At 41.6% G+C, this 15,466-nt stretch overlaps 1 protein-coding gene across 2 annotated transcripts in view; it reads left to right on the top strand.

The window, feature by feature from the left end:
* Positions 1-5,093: 5,093 nt before the first annotated feature.
* The window catches only part of CPQ (carboxypeptidase Q), a 166,875-nt gene continuing 156,502 nt past the window's right edge, over positions 5,094-15,466 (top strand). The window contains exon 1 of one of the 2 annotated variants that reach the window (XM_048940009.1): positions 5,094-5,255. The gene's annotated coding sequence lies outside the window, so the exon portion shown is untranslated. Of the gene's footprint in view, positions 5,256-5,543; positions 5,793-15,466 lie in introns of those variants that run through there. The other variant, XM_048940008.1, reaches the window with a different exon arrangement.

Below are 15,466 nucleotides of genomic sequence, written 5' to 3'. Positions count from 1 at the left end.
TGATTCTTAAACTCCATCGAACTGTTCTCTTCTGATTCTTCTAGATTCTAAGAAGTACTCTACCCGTTCTTCTGAGCACCCCAGTCTAGTGGTTTGCAACCCTGCCCATGTCAGGGGGGTTAAAACTAGATGATCTTTTAGGTCCTTTTCAACCCAGGCCATTCTATGGTTCTATGATTTAAGAAGTAATACATTGTTTTACACCAGTTCTTAGTATTTTTCAGCATGTATCAAATCCCTCACAATGTGGTCATTCAGACATTTGGAAATTGGCGTAAAAATTTGCTGTCTTCTAAATATTTAGCAAAGGGAATCAGAAGATGGGGACAAACTTTTCCATTATACTATGCAGATAATTGCCATGAATGTAGGGTTGTTTTTTTTTTTTTATAGTAGCACATTGACACCGTTGTAGAATATTTGAATGTGAGTGATTAATTTTGTAGTATCTTTGGTTGGCTTTACTGGCCAGTTCAAAGTCTTGCAGTTGAACTTGGAACAACACGCAGGTAAAGCTGGGTCTCAGTGGCTCCTTGTACAGAATAAGGTGTTTTTCTGTTTGCATTCTAAACCCATCAAAAATAACAAAACCAAAATCCTCATACTTTCAGGCACGTTGAGATGGTAAAACTGATTTTGCCGCTCAGTTTCTGTCCATCTGTCTCCTATCTGCTGCTTCAAGAAAGCTCCATCTCACAATACTATAGCTGATCTAGAGAAGTTGGGTCCAGAGGAGGGCCATGAAGATAATGACAGGAACTCTTCTCTTATCACTGGAACACTTCTCTTATGAAAAAGGTTGAGGGAACTGGGCTTGATTAGCTTGGAAAAGAGAAGGTTCCAGGGAGACCTCATTGCGGTCTTTTAGTACTCGAAGGGAGCGTATAAACAGGAGAGCAAATAACTCTTGAGAGTTGCTGTGAAAGTGCTTATAATTGAATTCTTTCATCATAAGAAAGTTATTTAGAGCAGTATTATTTAATGCATATTTAATGCAAATATGTGATAATTGATGTTAGGTATCTATATGCCTTTTCTTTCTTGTAAACACAGGAGTGAAAAGCCTGCTAACACAGGTGAACCAACTGCTACTTGAATCTCTGTTTTTACATCAGGTGCCCTTTCTCTGCTCCCTATCAACAGCAGCACAGGTCACACAGTTTGTGAAGAGATTCAAGTCAGAACACAGTCAGTCAGTGCTTAACAAAAACCTCTCTGTGGTATGTCCAAGGTATCGCCACTCTAATCTTCTGGTAATCTACAGGAAAACTTTCATTGCCAGACCATATCTGACTAGCAAGTTCTGCTGCCAGAACTTTGGCTAGGTCACGAGTTACTGACGTTTTTATGTCCCTGGAGCACGTGTGTTCATCTCTGCTTTTCTGAGGTGCTGCATGCCACCATGGTGAGAGACTGTAAGAGCAAAAGGCTGTTGCACACTGGGTAAGAACCCAGGGCTTGCAGACACCAACACTGCTTCATTCTTGGAACATGTACAAAGTGGCATGCTGCTGTTAGCTATATGTTGGCTTGTGTTATTCAGAGGAGAAATTTCACTTCAGGAAGAGAGACTGAATTTTCTTGGCTTACATCAAATTAGTTTGAAACCACATAGAAACTCAGGGCAACTAATGCAGACTTCTGACAGTAAACCTGTATAGCACTGCACACAAAGCAAGCATGCCCTACCAACCTACTGCTTTCAGGTCTTCTGTTCTCTCCAGATGAACTTTCTTGAGACGTGAAAAAAAACAGTCTCCGACACAGTAGCAGAAATGGTAGCAAAACTGCATAGAAGGATGGATGCCACAAGGTGCTGGCTGCCTTCCTTTCAGTGTCTCTACCTTTTTCTCCAGTATGTGCACTATTAGGATATATTAATTTGCTGCCAGGCTGCATGAATGGAAAGACATACAAGTCAAGGTCAAACCTGAACACTTTTTTTCAGAAAGACCTGAAAAGCAGCACTTCTTGGAAACTTCAGAATATTTCTTTTCAGCTCTTTTAACTGAAAAGAAGAGGAAATAAAAGCTGAAGTCTACATTAATTAGCAGTCCATACTTTCTTGACTATAGCAGAAAGAAAGCTACAAAAGACAGCTGAAATGAACAAAAACTTCCCAGTAGTACTGAAAGAAAGTGCAAACCTAAAGGAGACTCTTGGGAGACAAAGTAAAAAAAAAAAAAAAAGGAAAATAATTCAGTAAAATAAACAAATGTCATAAAATATAAGTTGAGAGCATGCTTCTGAACAAGGGGAGCTGGTATATCAGTAATTCCTTCAGGCTGATAGAGTGCGCTCCCACTTCAAACACCTTTTGTGTCTGTACCTGTGCTGGCAGCCTTTCAAAGAAATCTCACACTTTTTTCCCTCCCCCTCCCGACTTTGCATAATAATTAGTGTGTGAACATGCTTGTGATTTCTTTATTATTTTAATACAGTCGCACTGTAGAGACTTCAGTGAAGTTCCAAATGCCACTGAAGCAGCCCTTGCTCCAGAAAGTGTGTAGCATAAACAGACTGGAAAAACAAAGCACAGAGAAATAGTATCATCTCTATGCCATGCAGGGAAAAGCATGTACCAAGCAGCTGTCATTAGAAGAGATTCAAGATCTTTTCAGCCAGTACCCCGTGTCCAACAGCAGATTGCACCAGTTGCTTCATACACTGTGTAATAGAAGGTGAAAAAATCCTGCAGTAAGAAATGCCATCCATCCTCACATTAGATTTCACCCTCCTTTCGAGGAGTTAGATACAGGCTTATTCCCTGAAGCACAGTTACAATCACATAATTCTGATTATTTTTTACATTCATACAGGTATATATATATATACAAAGGCAATCCCTGTCTCGAATATTAAATGAGTTTTTTACTCTGACACTGTTCCTAGCAGTGTCATCATAGCAGCCCTCTCAAGATACATCCTTACGGGTAACTTCAAGCACCTGAATAATCTTAATAAGTTCACATGCATGCAAGATAGATCTCATGGGTGACTTTGGGGGCAGGGGCTACAGTTTTGCCCAGTGCAGTATACAAAGTCTGGGAAACTGAACACAGGCCTCTTCAGCTCCAGCCTCTCCCTGATTTAAAATTATAATCCCTAGAAGAGAAGAACAATAATCTGAAAGTGCAAAAGCTGCAAAGTAAAGGAAAACAAGATAATGCATTTAGTGAATAATACAAAATACGAGAAAATAATGTAAGAGATGGGCGTGATGGAAATACCTTTCCTGAGGCTAAGTGGGTATTGATGTATTTCAAACCCATAAACAGATTTGTTCATGTTCCTGGCTGAAAAGGAGCAGGGTGGAGTTCTAGGTTGCGTTATTACGTCTCTTTACACATTCTTATTTATTGCTTCACAAGGAAAGACAGCAGCAGATGTGAGCAGTGTGTTCTTCTTTTCCCTCTGATCTGGGATTAGTGACAGACATGTCTAGATTTCTCCATCCTTCTGACTATTTGATGAGAGGGAAACAAGATAGTTCATTATCACTCATCCTTCTAACTCCTTGACTGTGCAAGCATTATTAAGGGGAGCTAATTCAGGAAAAATTAATTGGAAATCAGGTTTGGGAAGTAATTTAATTGAAGGGGGGCGGGGGGGAATGAAATGAACAGAGAAGGAATCAGTCACAAGGAACCAACCTAGATTGTAAATTCAAATGCAACTGTAATTTTACATTAGCTCCTTCTTTCAGGTCTGTCCTCCATTCTCTTTCTCCATGGAAGCAAAAGGGAGATCCATGCATTGGTGGTTAAGTTTCAGAATTTGTGGGGGCAGTAGCCAACCTTTGAGAATGGAATATATTTTTGCAGGATGCCCAACCACTGACATACAACCTCAATCACTGTATATAATTTCTTCATGGAGTCCTTGCCTCTGACACAGCCTATCAGGGAGGATATGTGGAGAAAAGAAGGCTGCAGGGTGACGTCATTGCAGCCTTTCAGGGAGTCTACAAACAGGAGGGGTATCAACTCTTTGATAGGGTTGATAACTGCAGGACAAGGGGAAATGGTTTTAAGTTGAGGGAGGGAAGATTAAGGTTGGATGTCAGGGGGAAATTCTTTACTATGAGAGTGGTGAGGTACTGGAACAGGCTGCCCAGAGAGGTTGTGGATGCCCCATCCCTGGAGGTGTTCAAGGCCAGGTTGGATGGGGCCCTGGGCAGCCTGGTCTAGCATTAAATGGGGAGGTTGGTGGCCCTGCATGTGGCAGGGGGTTGGAGATTCGTGATCCTTGAGATCCCTTCCAACCCTGGCCATTCTGTGATTCTGTGAAGAGACAGAAGGGCAGGCAGATCTCTAACAGCAATTTATTAACAGTTCCATTTAATCAGTTATTTCCCTCAATGGAACGGGGCTCTCGAGGACTACAGCAGTTTGAATGAAACACAACACTGCATCCCACGGAAGTACTCTGTGCAGGAGAGAACACTGCAAGAACGTGCCATCTAGATTGCCCACTGAAAAGCACAGGTGAAACACAAGTGCCTCACCTCAGACCAATAGAAGGGAGATTTGGGCCCCCGGGAATAGCCATTATCTTGCAGTGCCTCTTTCACATCCTTCCCCAAGTTACCGCTCATTAGCACTGCAGTCTTTTCACTCATGGAGAATGTGTATCATGGAGAATGTGAATATTATAACACCGCGTTGAATTTTAGAGGGAAATTCTTCACGGTCTTCCTGATAGAGCAGCTTTTTAGAACTGCACCAAGGGCTTTGATCCTTAAACACTTACCTCCAAGCACTAGAGCAGTCCCATTGTCTTCAATGGAACTAATCAAGCGCTTAAATTCAAGCGTTTGCAGATTAAGACCCGTGTTTGTATTTTCAGATCTTATCTACAGAAGAAATCGCACCCATTTACCCAAGCGCTTTTATAAACACGCCTTTATTGAGATGAACGCGGCGCTCTTCGCGGATGGGCCGCGCTGCGCACAGCGGTGCCCGTGCCCCGTTCCCAGCGGCACGGAGACGAGCGACAGCTCTGAACGCGGTGGATTTACGCCGCCAGTGTTTTAATTACGGCCTCGGGCTGAGGGCAGGCAGCGACCTCGCCTCGCTGGAGCCCGGAACGGCCGCTCGAGCCCCGAGGCGGCTCCGGCCGAACAGCACCGGCGGGCCCGGCCCGTCCCCCTACTCCGCCCCGCGGCTGCTTCCTCTCCTCCTCTTCCCCACCGTCCCCGGCAGGCCCGGCGAAGGCGGGGGCTCTGTTGGCGCCGCTGGGGCTGCTCGGGGAAGGTGCGTGTTTGCTCCCCTCCTTCTCTTCCTCCTCTCCGCGGGAAGCCGAGCGGGGCGGGACGGGAGAACGAGACAGCCGCAGGGAAGCGCGTGCCCGCGCTCCTTGTCCTGCCTGGAGGCAAGGAAGGCCGGCGGCCCGCCATCGCGGGGCCTTGGCCGGGCGCTGCCCTGTCACCTCCTCCTGCCGCCCGCTCGCTCTAGCTGCGGCCACACCGAAATGGCGCCCTGCCTTTCGCCTGCCCTGCCGTGCCTGGGGCCGGCGGGTCAGAGTCCTCGGCCCGGCCCCTCTGCCCTTCCTTCTTTGGAGGACAGATGGCTGTGTGCTGGTGGTTCTGCGGGCCGCCCTGCGCAGTCAGAAGTAGTACGTTCCTTCGTCTCTTGGAGGAAATTAAAAAGTGTGTCGATTGGCCATAGCCATGTGCTTCAGGGATGTATGGTCAGTGCTAGGTGAGGCATGGCTGCTCAGGGCTCTCCTGGAAACAGCTGGGCTGAAGAGAACGTTGCTCTGAAAAATGTCACCAGACACAAAACTCGCAGGTATCAGATGAATCGCATAGTTAGGCTTTATGGCACATCGTGGCAAGGAAATCCAAGCATGGAAAATGATATAGTGCTTCTGAGTAGGAAGTACCAGAAACTAGTACCATTTAGGTTTGTTTTGGCAGGGCTTCATTGTTCAAAGACTGCTTTTTCCAAGTTGATGTGAAAGAGGAAAGTATGTAAGAGAGAGAGTTTTATATTCATGTATGAAATTATATACGTATTTCGTAGAACTACTAAGAATATGAAAGAAAAATGAATTTAAAAAAAAAAAAACAAGAATGAATTTTGCAAGCTGAAATTGATTTTTTAAAAGAAAGTATTTGGTATGGAGGAGCTTTTCAATCTGGTGGCTGTATCTGGCAAGTTGCAAGTCAACTCTTGTGAACTACTGAAGAGAAGGTTCAAAATTCACATGTTGGATTTATGTTTAATTGATGGCAGCTTGCCTCTGCCTTCAAGCTGCAGCACCTTGGGACCTGACTTTTCCAGGTGCTGGAAGAGTACCCAAAAGGCTGCTCAGGAAGGGCCATGCACGTTCACCAGCTGGAATCCTGATTTTGTGGGTTTGAGTTTAAAAAAAAAAATTGTCTGTCTGGTTTTCATTCAGTTCAAAATTAGATTAATTTTTACTGTTTCTGGAAACTGTTCCACATCTGGTTGCCTTTTTGTATTGAAGCACGGTAAGAGTGTATTAATCTGTTGATGAGAGGGGAGTGCGTGGGTGTTTTCTCTTAGAGAGCAATCTTTGCTATGACTGGAGAACAGATTCCCTGTGTGGGAATGAAAGGACTGTTTACATCCATGTCTTTGTTTAAAATGTACCTTTTTTTTTTTTTTTTGCTTGAGACAGTAGGGTTTAAGCCAGGATGACAAGGGTTAGCCTTGTTTTTTCTTTGCTTACTTTTATGCAAGGACGAAGGCTTTTGTTAAAAGCCATTCTCATGCTTATCTTCTGTCCCTCCTTGGAACACCTTCCAGTCTTGTCTGATGTTCCTTCTGTTAGATTATTATTTTGAATAAGTTCCACAATGCATCTTTCCCCAAAGAAACCTTGCAAAGCCTACCGTATCTGTGAGAGGTCATAAGCCTTGTTTCCTTGTAAACTTTGACTCATTTCTTCAGACGCATCTGCTCTATCTTAAATAGCATGTATGAGTTGTGCTTTACAATCAGTGTTGCTTTGCTCAGCTTCAGACTTTTAGATGAAGTCTGTACAGATGAACTTGGATCAGAGCCGCTGCAGCTTTACAGTTTCATACTAAGCCTTTGTCTTAGTCGATCTTGTTTCTTGGTGTTTAAGATACATATAATTCTTTTGAACAGCAGAACAATAAGATACTAAATCAGATAAGAACAGATTGCAAAGGAAGAACAACCTGGCATTGACCTCTTTTGGGAGACATCTGTCAGTAAAAGCTCATATAAATTCTTTTTTGTTTTATAACGTGGTTTTGCAAATGCCTGCATGTCTTTAACACCGACTCAGCAAAGGAAGCGACTTACGCAGCCTTTTATTGTTGATACAATTGCAGAAACTCATAATGCTCTTGGGATTCATTTATCTATTCCTGCTATAGCATATAAACTTTCTTGTTTCAAGATTGAAAACTTTGTCTTGTCATTTCTTCCTTCTTTCCCAGTTGTGGGAGGATGAAAATGAAGGATGGCAGTACATCTAAGAGATAGCAGCTGCAGGGGTGAAATATTTTGCTTAAAAAAGTACTTTGAGCGTAGAAATGTACAAAACGATTACAATCTTGAAGTTCTGCAGTTCTTTCTATTCTGTCTGGACAGAAAATATTATCTGTCAAAAACTGCATTGCAGTAATCTTTCATGTTTTTGTTACCAAATGTCTACAATAATCTCGAGGTACTAAAATAAATGTAAGTTCTTTCTTCATTTGACCCCTCAGTCACTTACATTTTTCACTCTGATAGCAGTAGTGAATTTTTGGCTCTGATTTGTAATCTTCTAAATGCCAATTACTTGGTTAAGTCAAAAGTTCTGACAGAATCTGCAGAAAACGCTCTACTCTTTTTTGTTTCAGTTTTACAATACAAGACAAAACTGTATGTCAGCTTGAGAAAAATGTTAGCCTTATTATCCCGTAGTTTTAGAAATGATATTTGGGCATTGTGATCCTGCAAGAGGCATGGTTTGGGATTTTTTTTCTCTTTTTTTTTTGGGGGGGGGGGTGGACCAAGAGAATGTACTGCAACTGTTTGTTTTGTTCTGTTCGAAACGGAGAGCATTGAGACACTCAGCTCATTTGGATTCCGTATTTCTGTCCAGGTATGAAGAATGGTAATATGATCTTAGAGTCTTTTAAATCTAGTTAACATAGGTCTGTTTGAAGAATTTTCTCCACGGTGAGTATGAGAGAGAAAAGTGAAAATTCCTTTGGTTTTGTTGCTGCCAAGTTGGGATTCAGTTGAAATATTCAGTGAACAGGTATTTGGATCAAAAAGTATCTCTTAGAAGCTGTTTCTCTGTGGTACCCATTGCAATGAGAGCTGTGGAAAAAGATGTGCAATCTTTGAAACCGGGCTGTAAAAGAAAATAAAAATTCTGGTCAGATTTATCTTAATTCATAACCTGCCAAGATGAATTCTAAATCAAGCTGCTGTATGTTGTAGAGAGAGGAGGCTGATCTCATTTAATGTGCCGTAGACACTTCTTACATGGAAGGAAATACGAACGACGAAGCAGGATTATATTAAACTTGCTCAGCTGACCATCCTGCCTTCAGCAGAACAGTGGCATTTGCCCAAATTTGTTTGTTTGATCCCACTTGATTTAGCTTTTATGTGACTGGCAGTTGTCACTCTTCTGAAGCCCATTTTAACATCAGTGCGAGAAAACATTTCTGGTTTTTAGTCTATTTGATTTTTCTTTTTATTTCTTCTTTTTTCAGTTGCTGGTTATGGTGTCTGCTCTTTTAATCGAATGTAGCAGTAGTACATTTCCTGCTGGAACACTATGTATGAAAGGGTTTGAGGTCATTCCTCCCCCAGTTTTTCTAGCTTTCATCTGTTACATGTATATTGATATCCTGTGTCTTTAATTTCTGTATTACTTTTTTTTTCGGAGGAGACACTTGACTAAATTTACATAAGACAAGTGAGTTGAAAGTAATGTGGTGTTTCAAGTAGCCCCACAAAAGGCACTTACATAATATTGTGAGCGTGCCAATAGACATTTGAGAAAAGACTGTGCTTTTTTGAGGCTTTAAAGTGAGATCTGAGGCTGTAGACTCAGTTGGAGAGTTTGTGCTTTTTTTTTTTATCCATTGCTGTTGAAAACTAAAGCATAAATTTGATTAATCTGAAATGATTAATCTACTTTCCACAGGTTTCGAGGTTAGCGTTTCTGATCTTGTTCTGAATCATAGGGCTCACCTTCTAGGACTCTCTCCAGTTGTGCTCTCCCATATGAAACATGATTGTCCTTCCGTGGCAGCCTGCAAAAACACTTGCAAAAACACTTCTTGGAATTCTGGTCTGTTGAAATTCTTCATTGCTTTGAAAGCAAACAAAAATTAAGTAATTAATTTTTTTCCAGGTTGATCATATAGTGTAGTGGGCTGTTAATATTTTCTGTTATGGCAACCAGCTAAGTTGTCATAATACCAGAAAAGTATAACACTAACCACAGGTAATGTATTCAGCAGTGCCGAGAGTTATAGAGAACAGACAATTTCTACCTTCTTGATGCATTGTGAGATACCCTCCAAGCAGAAGTCAACTTGATTTTAATTACTAGTTGAGTTTGGTTGTCTTTAAGTAGTTGTTAGGTAAAGAGTTATAGGGAGGTTATGTAGTTCAGAAGTAAAAAAAAAGAGAAAAAAGTCTCTAGAACAGTCTGGAAAAGTTCTGTGCATCAGCTCTCAGTTACTGCCCTGTCAAATCCGACTGCGGTTGCTGCAGAGGTTTCCACCTCAGCCAGCCATCTGTCCCTTTGCCCAAGGCTCTCCAGTAGCAGAGATGAGGGAAGGAACAGTTTTCAGGATGCTTTTCAGGATGTCTGCACTGCCACAGTCCAACTGACCTTGCTTTGAGTAGGACACCCTCATTTTCTCCTTGACAATAACCTTTGCTACTAATGCTTGTGATGAATTTCTGGAAACAAGAATGAATGTATTTTTCGCTGGATTGGTTCCCAGAACCAACTTGCTGCCTGACCACATGGGAAATGTTCTGGGGTGAGTGGAAGGCAGTTTGGAGGGCAGAGCCACTGTAGCTGTGACCTATATGGACTTAAGCCATGACTGGTCCAGACTTTTGTTGTGTAGTCCATCAGCTGTTAACATACACCTGTGCTGATTTGAATACTCATTACTACCAATCCAAGATCTCTGATTCGTGTTTTGTTTTGGGCTTACCTATTATGACCAAAGAGAAGCCTGTCTGAAGGGCAGTAATGAAAAGAAATCACTCTGTGGCTGCTCTTGAAGGAATAATCGAATGAGGACAGATGTGCTTGTTTTCAGGGCAGCATATCGTGCTGCCTGAACCAGCAAATATGTCTTGCATTGCAGCATTATCTGGGGTACAGTACAGCCATAACTATTGTAAAGACCTGACATAGCCAAACCCAAAATTTCTGGCATGAGTGGATCTTATGGAGTTGTTGGTTACTTGCCTCACTTTGGACTGCTGTAGAACCACAGAGCACCTCTGAATTCCTCTCACAAATGCTGTGTCTGATCTAGAAGAAATGTGGATGGAGCAGCTTACTGTGATAGTCAGAACATCTCTTTACACTTTGCTGTGCTTATTGCAGGTAGCGGCTGCTTTCAGCCTCCCTTCTTAATTTTGGCTGAGGCAACAAATTTTTTGTTTTGTTGGAAACAGATATAATTAAGAATAAAATGATTATCTTTCTGTGTTTACATATGGCTGTGAACTGTAAACTCATTAGCAAGTATTTATTCCTAGAGTAGAAAGTATTTTCAGTGTTTCTTTTTTTTCTTATAGTTGGCAGTTTTCTCATTGCTCATAGGTTTTTGGCTCAGAATATTGCTTTTGAGTGAAGATAATCCTATTGACACAACAGCAGTAAGTTCATAAGTGAGCAAGACTTCATGCTTTCTGTAGAATGGGAATTTTGGCACAGCTGGTGTATTTTTTTTCTTCCACATCATGCTCTCCTGTCTAATGTTATTTGTACTTTAACAGTCTGTGAAAATTGCATTATGGTTTAAGCTTTTAAGCTTTTAAGGTTTAAGCTGAAAAAAGTTAATGTGTGCTTTAAGCTTTATTTGAAGAGATATCTGTTACCAATGGTGATATATCCCATGTTCCTTTGATCCAAATCATACGGCAAATTTTATTTAAAGTAGGAGGGTAAAAAACAAACATACAAAGTGAGGCCTGTTTTGGCGACCCTGATGTTAAGTCAGAAGATGAACCCAACAGCTATTTGGGCTGTATGTATGTGTCTGTGAAGCATATCTGGATTCTATATGCTTGTTTGTTTTTCTGAAACCAGAGCCATTTTCTGCGGTTATGGTGCAGCCCTCACAGCAGTCCTAGCACTGAGTTACATTCTGCGCTCTTGTCAGACCCACCACCATGCTTTTGCAGGTCTCAAGTGTTTACCAAAGTCAGAGCAGTTATTCTGGGGGGAGAAATAATAAATAGGCATTTCTTTTTCTAACTTCTTCCTTTCACCTGCTGCTTTATCTCCTTTGGTGTTTCCTCGTTATGATTGTGCTTGAAGATGTGGCACTTCTCTATTGCTTTTCTCAACAGCGTCTTGGTTTTAGCATTAAATGTACTTAGATGTCTGTTTACTGAAAATCTAGAACATGCAGCCTGGTTAGCAGCATGAAAACAGAAGCGGGAGCATGGGAAAGTTCCTTTGAAGAACATTACATAAAAATAACTATTGTGAGCTTATCACTATGTGAACTCTACTTTAAAAAATAATAATAATAAAAAAATAATAACTAGAGTAGGGATCTTGTACAACCTTCCAAAATTAACTAAATAAAGCATGCTGTCTCATGTCTCCTGTCCCAGCAGAGAAGTGGCATAAAAAGGATGAAAGTCAGCTAATGCTGGCCTTTTTCTTGGAAAATATTGTCAGCTGTGGTGAGAGAACAGCTGGCAGAGAGCATTGCTGCAATGGTGAGTGGAGGTCTGTGCAAGCTCAGCTGCTCTGAAAGCAGGAGGTAACTTTACTGTAGAAAGAGCTTTAATCTATGAATGAAATGGGAAAGCTGTTTAAGAAATGCAGGCTTTTTGCTGACTTTCCCGCTCTCCAGGTGGTCTTAAGTATTCCGTGTTCAGCAAGTAAAGCTGTGGTAAGCGTGAAGTTAGAGCTGTAGGGTCAGAGCTGATCTGCACCCATGGATAACTGGGATGTTGTCAGGGAGCAGGTCTGCTTCATTGACTAGCGAGCAGGATTGATCTCTACATCGTTGACCAAAGCTCTGCAGAGGCCCCGGCCTGGCTTCCAGCTGGTTTAAAAGAACATTCTAAGGAGTGACCCTCATAGGAAGTCATGAAATTGTGGGCAGATGTGGTGAGACGGTCCTCCTCAATAGGATGCTACTTTAGCTGAAAAGAAAAAAAGGTGGTTTTTGTTTTTGTTTTTGCCACCTCTTGAATGATCAGTTGTAATTTTATGCAGACTCCACCTAGTAATTGTCCCTGCTCGCAAGCTGATATATGTGATAAAATCTAAACCACAATATATGTAACTGATTCTTAAGTGATCATTTATGTATCCTCCAATATCAGTTTCATTTTAATTGGCACTTAGAAGGGACTGATGCTTGCATCATCTGGATTTGCTGAAGGACCACCAATGCTAGTCTCCTTATTCGTGTTGTTGTAGATCCCCGGAATTTTATGCAGTATGTGACAAGGCAGGTGGGTGGTTTTGAAGATCACCAGTCTCTTAAAATGCATAATATTATAGAATCGTAATCATAGAACATCCTGAGATGAAAGAATCATTGAGTCCAGCTCCCAGCTCCACAGAGGGCCACCCCAAATTCCAACCCCGTGTCTGAGCGCTGCCCAACTGCTCCCTGAAGTCCGGCATGGGGCCGTGCCCACTGCCCCGTGCAGCCCGTTCCGTGCCCGCCGCCCTCCGCTGCAGCCCCTGTCCCTGACCGCCACCCGCCCCTCCCCTGACGCAGCTCCATGCCGTTCCCTCGGGCCCTGTCGCTGTCACACGGAGCAGAACTCAGCGCTGCCCCTCCGCTCCCTGTGAGGAGCTGCAGCCGCCATCAGGCCTCCCCTCAGCTCCTCTGCTCTAGGCTGCACAAACACAGCGGCCTCAGCCACTCCTCGTATGTCTTCCAATTGGAGTGCTCTGAATGGGTTAATTGTACAAACTTTTGTCTCCTTAGTGGTTAGTCTTGTGACTAGAAACACAGAGATGGCATTCCCAAAGCAGTATTTGCAGGGCTACTTACCAGGTGGGGTAAAAGCTAGAGGTGCCCCAGTACAAGGGTGCCCTCCCCACTTTGCCAACATGGTAATTAAATGCCTTCACCCTTTGTTGGTGTCACCCTCTGTTGTGTTCCTGGTCGCTTCACGTTGCTGTGAGAAGATCTTGACTGTAGGCAAACCTACTACAGCATACCCAGGAGTTTTGGCTGTGACATGCAAGAGTGGGAGGGACAGAGTGAGCAACTTGGGGTCTGGCAACGGAGCTGCAGCTCTCCAGGCAGTGGTGCAGCAGGGTTTAAGGCCTAGGAGAAAAGCTTAAGCTGTTTTGTTTCCTGCTGTACTTTTTTTTTTTTTTTTTTTTTTTGGCATTATTTAATGTCTAAGTATTATTGGACAGGTGCAGTATTAAAGTCATGTCAGTACAAAGACAGATATCTTCACATAGTATTTGCAGCAAGAGTGTTGATCACATTCTGCCTTGAATAGTATTGCAGATGCTACAAAGTGTGTGCCAGATGCTGTAAAACGTGTGCCAGAAAATGTCATATACGTATATCTAGTCAGCTCCAGTTTGCCAAAATCAGTATTCTCCATTGACATGATGCTGAAATGCAGTATCAACTTTTGTATAGTCACGTTCAAGACTATGTCAAATATCTGAGTCAAACAAAGAGTACCACAAAATTTTGACTGCTAGGACAAAGCACCTCTGAGTGTTTTAGAGAATGGATCTCCATTTCTTTTTTTTAATACCACAAGATTCAAACAACTGTGTTGAGAAATGGCAGTTTCATGGTTCAGTAAACCACTTTTCATCTCACAAATATTTCTTGCTGTTTTGGAAAGCTATTTCCAGTGTAGCTCATAAATAATTTTTGGCATTGGTGCTCTTGTCATTTATTCTGAAACTGCTGTTAGTATTTGTGTGTATATGTTCTGTGGTACCTCTGCATATGCATCTGTGCAAGACTGAGACATTATTTTTGCTTGAAGAGTTACTCACATTAACAACATTGTCTAAAATATATTACAATATCGTAATTATGTCATTTTGGGGCTTTTTCTAAGAACTTTTAATGAAAAATTGAGAAGAAAACAAACAAACAAACAAATATTTCCTAAAACTGATGGCTTGAAGTCTCTTTGAAAATGTTGTTCAAGGGCAGTGGCTAACGATCCTGAATCTGAAAACTGTGCGTAATCTACATTTAACTTTAGGGATAATTCATCATGTAAGTATCTTAATAAAAAGCAGATGTAGTTTATAGTAAGTGAAACTGTTAGTCTGATGCTACTATACTCAAATATTTTAATTTGAGCACATGAATGGTACTTCTGTGTACTGAGAAATAAACACAGCCCTCCAAAAGATGCTTTACACAATCTTAACTCCAATTTGAACATCTGCTCAGATTTATGCTGTTACTTTTGGCTGCTTTATATAGAAATTTCTTCTGTTTTGAATCTTCTGCTTAGAATGTTAATTCATCAATAGGTATTGAGGTGTTAAGAAACTGGTGTTCATTCAGATGTCAGTTGTTGTTTGCCTCTCAGCCCTATGCTCCTCTCTTTCCCCTTAAAAAAACAAACAAACAAAAAAAAAAAACAAAAAAAAAAAACAGAGGACCAATGACATACTGTAGATAGAAGTTAGAAGATGTTTGTTTGAGAACTAATTATTCAATTAACTTCTTAATTTTGCATTGATGTACTTTCATGTGAAAATGTTATGCATCTAGCCTTTCCAGTATGTGTTTTCCCATCTTAAAATTTTGACTACAAGAAAACTTGGGATAGTTAAGTAACATTTTCTAACTTGCAGCAGCTCTGTAGCTGTTTCCTCACATCACCTGCATGAGGAATCCTTGCAGTCACTGCATAAGAATTCTGGATGGAAGCATGCCAGCTGTGTTAGTGTGAACAAAGTAAATGGAGAACACACTTTGTGAAATACTTATTACCAGCAGACTGGATACTTTAATGGTTTACTTTTAAAAAGTTTTCATTATGCTCAATCAAAAGTCATAAACACATCTGGAAAAAAATCAGTTTGGGAAGTAGAAGGGCTTGACCCAGAAAAACAGGAATTGCCACAACGAGACTCACTTAAAGTGTTTGTCACTGTTCTCTCTCTGTATAACTGGTGTGTGTACTCCGTTATATATTCTTTTTTCCTTGTTTTGACTTTGATTTCCAATTGACTCTGTAATACGACCATATGCCTCACTGCAGAAAGCTTTTGATGGCTGCTCTTGGAGGTG

This window comes from Lagopus muta, chromosome 3 (assembly GCF_023343835.1).
Source record: "Lagopus muta isolate bLagMut1 chromosome 3, bLagMut1 primary, whole genome shotgun sequence".
In the NCBI taxonomy this organism is placed as follows: Eukaryota; Metazoa; Chordata; class Aves; order Galliformes; family Phasianidae; genus Lagopus; species Lagopus muta.
This window is presented reverse-complemented; position numbering and strand designations above follow the sequence as displayed.